Source organism: Phyllobates terribilis, unplaced genomic scaffold (assembly GCF_046119375.1).
Source record: "Phyllobates terribilis strain yellow unplaced genomic scaffold, ASM4611937v1 Scaffold_13__5_contigs__length_258822181, whole genome shotgun sequence".
Lineage (NCBI taxonomy): Eukaryota > Metazoa > Chordata > Amphibia > Anura > Dendrobatidae > Phyllobates > Phyllobates terribilis.
Window position 1 is genome coordinate 61,170,290 of NW_027362773.1, and position 8,715 is coordinate 61,179,004.

The window sequence follows — 8,715 nt, forward strand, 5'->3', positions numbered from 1 at the left end:
GTGTGAAATGATCAATGATTTGATTTTTGCTTCATTCTCTTTTGTGTTTTTTCCTTGCAAGCAAATTAAATGAAGAGAATAATACTAAAGAATTTGTGATTGCAATCATTTTTAGGAAGAAACTGAGTATTATCTGACAGAATTGCAGGGGTGCCAATACTTTTGGCCAGCACTGTATATACTTCCCATGTACACTCATTTCACTGCCTTAGAAAGGGTCAGTTGAACCGAAACGTCACCACATGTCATGGGCTAAATAAAGTCCACTTGTTTTTGGAAAATATTGGAATTCTGCCTGCTTTTTCTATTTGTGTATACAATTTTACAAAAGTCTGATGTTTTGTATGGGAGACCTTGCACCCACCACACATTTTTTGTAGTGTGCTGTTTCAATTTCCTCTTTTGATATTACATGTGAAAATAAGCAACTCTTTCATACACAGTATTTTATCAGAGAAATCTGCTTCTTTCTTTGCAAGGACTGAACTTTCATTCTCAAAATTCTCAATTCACAGGTAAAATCTTCAATGAACACAGATTTTCCCGTTACTGAGATGGGAGATGACAGTTGATGCTCATAAAGTTCTATGGATCTTACAGCGAATGTCTGCCTGGCTTTAGCCTCTCCTCCATTGTATTCTACAAACGTTAATTGTCATCTCCTATCTCAGTAATGGTAAGATCTGTCTTCACTGAAAGCAGATTTTACCCATGAACTCAGAGTGAAGATCAGTCCTTGAGGAGAAAGAAGCTGATTTCTCTCATAAGGTATATTACAATGTTGTTTAATATAATTTGCACTATTTATTTATGAAATAAAAATTAAAATGATGATTACTCTTTAAAGATTTATGCCCTCAGTATACTCAAAGGCATATTACACCCTTAATAATCTTTCTTATTTTTATTTCTAAAAATCAGGCAGCCTTATCTATTGGATTACTCAAGGACCTCCACATAGAGTGATATGACCCAACAAAAGTGGTCAACAAGAGTACTTCCTGATTGTACCCATTAAAAAGGATGCATATTGATGACCTCTTGGATGACCCATACTAGAAATTGGGACTAGACAAATTGGCTAATTAGCTAAATTTCTATTCATTTCTGAAAATATAACCCAATGCTGATTTTGTTGCTGTATTCCTACATCCATAGTAATCCATTTTATGGTGCTGGATACAACATTATGATAATTTTCCAAGGAAATTCTATGGAAAAATCAATAGCAATGTCTGTAGTATATGTGAAAAGTTCATAAAAATCACATGATACAGATCCTCTTGGTTCATTTGCCTAGCAGCTGATAAACTGACATCTTCCTCTTTTGAAATTCACTGGAAGCAAGTTAATTATAAATGGGATCCATGAGTATATCATTGGTAGACTGTAGGCAGCCATTCCCAAGAAAAGGACATTTAAATTGGGGAAAAATTGACTATCAATGGAAAGTGAATGACAAAGGTACCAAACAGAGTCAACTTGTTCATTGCCACTCAGTAATCAGCATTGCTATGAAAAACCTCTTAGACTTTGAAAAAAAAGATTGGTGGGCGGTGCCATTGTGTTACAACCAGGAATATTAATTAGGTAGTTCCTCTGTGATGTGACTCATTATTCATGAACTTCATGACTACGTAATGACCTTTAGGCAAACTCTATGGAAGGAAACTCCCAAGATCATAATATGTTGAGTATGAAATGTACATGCAAAATACATTTTATATTTTGCCTCAATGTCACGCAAGATTTCAGACAATTTTTTTTTTAACTCAGAATTTTTTTTTTACCTTAAAATCCTTTTAGTTTTTTTTTATGGCTCCAATTAAAAAATGTAGGATATATAAGGTGAAGTTTGAGTTTTGCACTCACTAAGGCCCCTGGTACTGTTCAGTATGTTCAATCGTTTTTTGATTCAACATATACAGTGCCTACAAGTAGTATTCAACCCCCTGCAGATTTAGCTGGTTTGATAAGATGCAAATAAGTTAGAGCCTTCAAACTGCAAACGAGAGTAGGTTTTATGAACAGAAGCATAAATCTTACAAACCAAAAAGTTATGTTGCTCAGTTGAATTTTATAAAATTTTAAACATAAAAGTGTGGGTCAATTATTATACAACCCCTATGTTTAATATTTTGTGGAATAACCCTTGTTTGCAATTACAGCTAATAATCGTCTTTTATAAGACCTGATCAGGCCGGCACAGGTCTGTGGAGTTATCTTGGCCCACTCCTCCATGCAGATCTTCTCCAAGTTATCTAGGTTCTTTGGGTGTCTCATATGGACTTTATTCTTGAGCTCCTTCCACAAGTTTTCAATTGGGTTAAGGTCAGGAGACTGACTAGGCCACTCCAACACCTTGACTTTTTCCCTCTTGAACCAGGCCTTGGTTTTCTTGGCTGTGTGCTTTGGGTCGTTGTCTTGTTGGAAGATGAAATTACGACCCATCTTAAGATCCTTGATGGAGGAGCGGAGGTTCTTGGCCAAAATCTCCAGGTAGGCCGTGCTATCCATCTTCCCATGGATGCGGACCAGATGGCCAGGCCCTTAGGCTGAGAAACAGCCCCACAGCATGATGCTGCCACCACCATGCTTGACTGTAGGGATGGTATTCTTGGGGTCGTATGCAGTGCCATCCAGTCTCCAAACGTCACGTGTGTGGTTGGCACCAAAGATCTCGATCTTGGTCTCATCAGACCATAGAACCTTGAACCAGTCTGTCTCAGAGTCCTCCAAGTGATCATGAGCAAACTGTAGATGAGCCTTGACATGACGCTTTGAAAGTAAAGGTACCATACAGGCTCGTCTGGAACGGAGACCATTACGGTGGAGTACGTTACTTATGGTATTGACTGAAACCAATGTCCCCACTGCCATGAGATCTTCCCGGAGATCCTTCCTTGTTGTCCTTGGGTTAGCCTTGACTCTTCGGACAAGCCTGGCCTCGGCACGGGAGGACACTTTCAAAGGCTGTCCTGGCCGTGGAAGGCTAACAGTAGTTCCATAAGCCTTCCACTTACGGATGATGCTCCCAACAGTGGAGACAGGTAGGCCCAACTCCTTGGAAAGGGTTTTGTACCCCTTGCCAGCCTTGTGACCCTCCACAATCTTGTCTCTGATGGCCTTGGAATGCTCCTTTGTCTTTCCCATGTTGACCATGTCTGAGTGCTGTTCACAAGTTTGGGGAGGGTCTTAAATAGTCAGAAAAGGCTGGCAAAAGAGATCTTTAATCAAACACATGTGAAGCTCATTATTCTTGGTGCCTGAACTACTTCTTAATACTTTAGGGGGACCAAACAGAATTCTTGTGGTTTGAGGGGTTGAATAATAAATGACTCTCTGAATTAACTTTTAACGTTTTTAAAAAAAAACAAAAAAAACAAAATTTGCTGCAGTGCATTTCCCACTTCCAGGCTGATCTACAGTACAAATGTCACAATGCCAAGTTAATTCCGCATGTGTCAACCAGCTAAATCTGCAGGGGGTTGAATACTACTTGTAGGCACTGTACATAAAGTAACTCCCTCTGACAGACGCACTGGCTCTGCAGCACACTCCACAACACACTAGCCACCTGACCACACACATCACAAGAGTCTAAACTAGCCTATGTATCCACCATCTAGAATTTACATTACAAGTACCAAGGCATTTAGGCTATGTGCCCACGATGCAGAAATGCTCTGGATTTTTCCTGAGCGTTTCTGCATCTCCCTGGCAGAAAAAAACGCATGCGGATTATACATGCGTTTTTCCTGCCAGGGACAAGCGTAAGTGAAGTGTTCTTCACATGCATTTCTCCATGCGGGTTGTCAAGAGCTTTCCAAGCGATTTTAGCATCACTTGGAAAGTGCTTGACAACTTTGTCACACTATATAAATTCATGCAATCGGCATGGATTTATATAGTGTGACCAAGTTATAGTAAAAGAATGGTAAAAAATAAACATTATACTCACCTTCCGATGGCCCCCGGTCTCCTCCGGTGTGTCCGCTGTGTTGGGCGGCTCGCGGTGATCTAAAAGGACCGTCCATGACATCATTTAGTCACGTGACAGGTCACACAACCGCCGACGTCAGCGGTCGCGTGATCTGTCACATGACTAAATGACGTCATGGAAGGTCCTTTTAGACCATCGCGAGCTGCCGGGAAGCCAGGACGCATCACTATGGAGACCGGGGGCCATGAGAAGGTGAGTATAATGTATTTTTTTATTTTCACTTCTTTTTTTTACAGGTACTATGGTACCTGGGTCTGGAGGAGAGTCTCCTCTTCTCCAGACCCGGGTACCATCCACACATTGAATCACTTAATATCCGCATGTGCACATGTAGTCATGCGGATATTAAGCGATTCTATGCAAGTCAATGGCGGCAAAAATGCCGTGATTGCGCAAAATACTTGGCAGTGCTGCGGATTTTTCCGCAATGATAATCCGCAGTGGATATTTACGCAGCATGTGCACAGCACATGCGGATTATCATTGGGGAACATGGCAGATCTTCTACCAAGCGTTTTTTAAGTGTTTCTGCAGCGGAATTGCCGCTGCGGAAACTCTTAAAAAACGCATAGTGGGCACACAGCCTTAACGTACATTTCCTGGAATAAAGAGGTTGCACAACACTTTAAGGCCTTATTCAGACGACCCAATTTTCATCAGTGTGATGGATCCAATTTTAAGCCACTTTGGTCCGTGTGTCCGGCTTTATAGTTTGGCATCTTTTTTTCTTATATGGAAAAGAAAATAATTTTAAACTTTTCCTGCTCAATAAACGCTAAAACTGGACAGCACTCAGATGTAAACCATGTGAAAATGAGGAAAATTGCTGTACAAAAATTCCGGTACTTTATTTCAAAGAATTAACCCTAGAACGCATACCTGGGGCCTCACAGGCCCGCCCTGTTAATTGTTTTCTATTTTCTGCAAGATTACTTTAGTTAGAATTTTGAAACTCTAGGTATTCCTCAGGTATATAGTTGTTTGTCATTTTTGTTTGAGTTATTCCATGTGTAGCACCACAAAGGCTCGGCTGCTATTGGGGGTCTATAGCACCTCAAACCAGGTTTGACCGCCCTGGGCACGGACCGGGTCACCGCCACACTGAGACTACAACCCCCAGCGATCCGGCTCCGGGTATCCCCCTGCACAGCACAGGCCCAGGGGGCGCGTCAACTTTGGCGTAGTCGGCAGGATCTTTACCAACCCGCCACAAGCAGGTATTGCGTGCCTGAAGAAGATAGTTTCCCGCCATCCGGAGTCGTTTCCCGCCATCAGACGCCATCTTGGACCGTTTCCCGCCATCTTCATCCGTTTTTCCCGCCCTGGCAGAGCGGACGCCATTATGGGCGCACCAAAAGACAGCAGGAAGCCACCTCCCATCGTGGGCCAGGTCCCAGAATGGCGCCAAAGAAGGAGCCCGCCCCCACCAGCCATGAATGCAGCAGTGGAGATGTCCATCAACGTGGGGGGGCTGCCCCTAAAGGTGATTGTCAGCAGATGCCCCCAAGACCACCCCCCATGGGGGCGGATAGGAAAGAAAACTGTGGGGTCGGGTGCGGCCTGGATCAGTCTGGACCTGCTACACCCGGAGATGGAGGGAGCAGAGAACTCCACCAGCACCCTGGCCCGCAGCCTGCTGCAAGCTGAGCCACCCTGCAGCCTGACTGAGTTGCTAGCCCAGCTGCCCAGGGACCCGGACAATGCGCGCGCAGCGCTGGAAGACCTGAACAGAAGGATGGTCCGGGCGCAGCGGGATGTGTTTGCCGGGTGGAGGAAGGAGATGGCCCGGCAGCACGAAGGCAGCCAGCGGAGGACCCCGCCAGGACCGGGCAGTGCGCTTACCGCTGGGCGCGGAGAAGAGGGACTGTTGACTGTTTAAAAAGTGCCCCTAATCCCTAACCAGGCTGAGGACTGTGAGCAGCCATTCTCCTATCCCTACTGGCCGAGGACTGAGAGCGGCCAACCCCTTGTAAATAGTTGCGCTTCTTAAAGCGCCCCCTACTGGTTTTATACAAAAACCGCAACGTCTACCTCAAGGCGGATTAAATGGACTGTTGCACCTTTTCCTGGTCGCAAGTTGCACAGCGGCCAGAGTTCAAGAATCTGTTTGAAAATGTTTTACTTGAAAATGTCTTAAATTGAAAAGTTTAATATGCTGCTAAAATAATAATGCCAAAGTTTTATATAGTATTTTATAAAAGAGTTCCGGTGGCATTAGTAAAATGTTTTATACCAGTAACGTTGGAAAAAAAAGAGTACCTCCCATAAAGGGATGAGTTTTTGGTTAAATGTCTTATATGCGAATGCATTCTAAAAATTTTGTATGTTGAAAATTGTTTTATTCTATTCCAGCCCGAGGACGTGCTATGATTTACCAGGGGGGAATGTAGCACCTCGAGGGCTCGGCTGCTACAGGGGTATTGCACCTCAAACCAGAGGTGTGATATTCCACTCCCTGGTAAGGATGGAGTGTGGACCGGGACTCGTTTAGCTGCATGCACCACACACACCCCATTTCCGAGGGACAGGTCAACGGTGCTCCCACTAGACAGAAGTGCAGGCACGACAGCATCTGTCCCTGTCTGGAGTGGGGAGGGGAAAGTACACGCAGTGGTGTAGGAGCAGATAGGGGTGGGTCTTTGGGCATAGGTAGGAGCCCATTGGTTGCTAGTCACCTGGGCTCACACATAGAGGGAGGTATTTAAGGTGGGCACCATCTTACGACAGTGTTCAGTTCAGTCAGGAGTTCAGCCAGAGAGGGCTGACAGGGAGCTGTGGCTCAGTCTGGGCCCAGCTCCAGAGGCAGGCCTGGAGTGGAGGCCAGAAACAGCAGAAAGAGAGAGGAGAAGGAACGGAAAGGAAAGTAAGAAAGGAACTGGAACAGAGGAGAAAGGAAGCAAGGAACACAGAGAAAGGCCCAGAGACACGAGGACAGAAGGAACCCCATATGCCCAGGAGATACAGGGTGAAGGGTTGGCAGAACAGGGTACCGGAACCCAAATTGGTGGAGGCAACAGATTCCTCAGCCAAAGACCGGAGGTTGTTACCACATCTTGGTGCGACCCCTCACTACATCCACCAGGAAAGCATACCGCATAGGGTCAGGGAAACCGGAGATAGGTTCCGCCAAGAGAAGGCCCGAGGGAGCTGGACAAAGGTGGGTCACTGGTGGGGACGGCCAGAGAAAGGAAAGGAAGGGAGCCCTGTGCCACGCTCTGGAATTGCCTGGGAGTTGGTCGAGTCCCTTGCCTGGTGAGCGCAGCACGGCTCAGGCGGTCCCTCATGTGCACAAGTGACCAGAATAACAACTGTGAGTAAAGCATTGGAAACTGCAATTACAAGTCTCTGTGTTTCATCGCCGCACCAGCACCATCAGTACTGGGACGCTCACATCATCACTCCCAACATTCACTCTAGCTGCCCTGAGGCAATACTTCTCCCGTGTGGAGTCATCCCATTCCTGGCTGCGCATATAACATCAGCCTCAGCGGTCTGCAGCGCAACGGCGGTCCCCACTGACCGCAATCCACGGGTGGCGTAGTCGGACAATTACAATACCAATAGACTGCCACTGGTTTGACCGCCCTGGACACGGACCGGGTCACCGCCACACTGAGACTACAACCCCCAGCGATCCGGCTCCGGGTATCCCCCTGCACAGCACAGGCCCAGGGGGCGCGTCACATGTTACTTGCACACGGGCTTAAAAGGCCCCAGGTATGTGAAAGTGTAGATTTTTATGGTCATGCGTTCTAGGGTTAAAAAACAGCGGGAAGGCATGTATAACACTATGAAACACAGAAAACAGCCGTTTCGCCCAATACTCACTTCTTTGCACTACTTCCTTAATCTGAATAATTCAGGACCAGAAAGAAGCACATACCTTGGCAAGACAGCTGTTGTCTATGTTTTACAGTGTTTCACATGCCTCCCCTCTGCTTTTTAATCATTTGAAATAAAGTCCTGGAATTGTTATGACTCGTGACCACCACAACTTATCTCTTCTTCAAGTGGTTTACTCATTGTTTGCACTATCTTTTCCTATTATTGCAAAACTAGCTCAAGTCATTGGGAACAACTGCAGTCAAGGCTGAAAGTGTTGGCACCCTTGAAATTGTTCCAGAAAATTAAGTATTTCTCTCAGAAAATGATTTCAATTACTCTTCTTTTGTTATAGACATATTTATTTCCTTTGCATGTATTGGAACAACACAAAAAACACAGAACAAAGGCAAATTGAACATAATTTCACACAACATGGCAGCTAATGTGGCCTATAGTTTTATGCACACATGGCATTAAGTTGTGCACTCTGTGCACGGCTTGTATTTTAGGGCTTCCACTGGATGTTTTCAGCTTTATCCAGTATGCTTAATTAGATGCCATATAGAGGGATAGTTATATACTTACCCGAGGAAGTTGATATGTCAGCACACATAGGCTTTATAGATTTGTACTTGGGATCCGCATTGCCTCAATGCATTGCAGTACAAGCTCCTCTGCCACACATGAGGTCTTAGCTTTGCCTGTGCCGTAAAATGATATCCTTTCACGACATTCTTTTTGCTTTGCTCTCTCCATTGTCAGCTATATAGTGTAAAATGGATAGTTAATATTTCCTGGCACTGAGAGGCCATTTGTTTCAGTGGCGGTACTTAAGCAATTACTTTCCTTTCAAGATCATTAAACAGAAATCTGACTTGTGTTTTAAT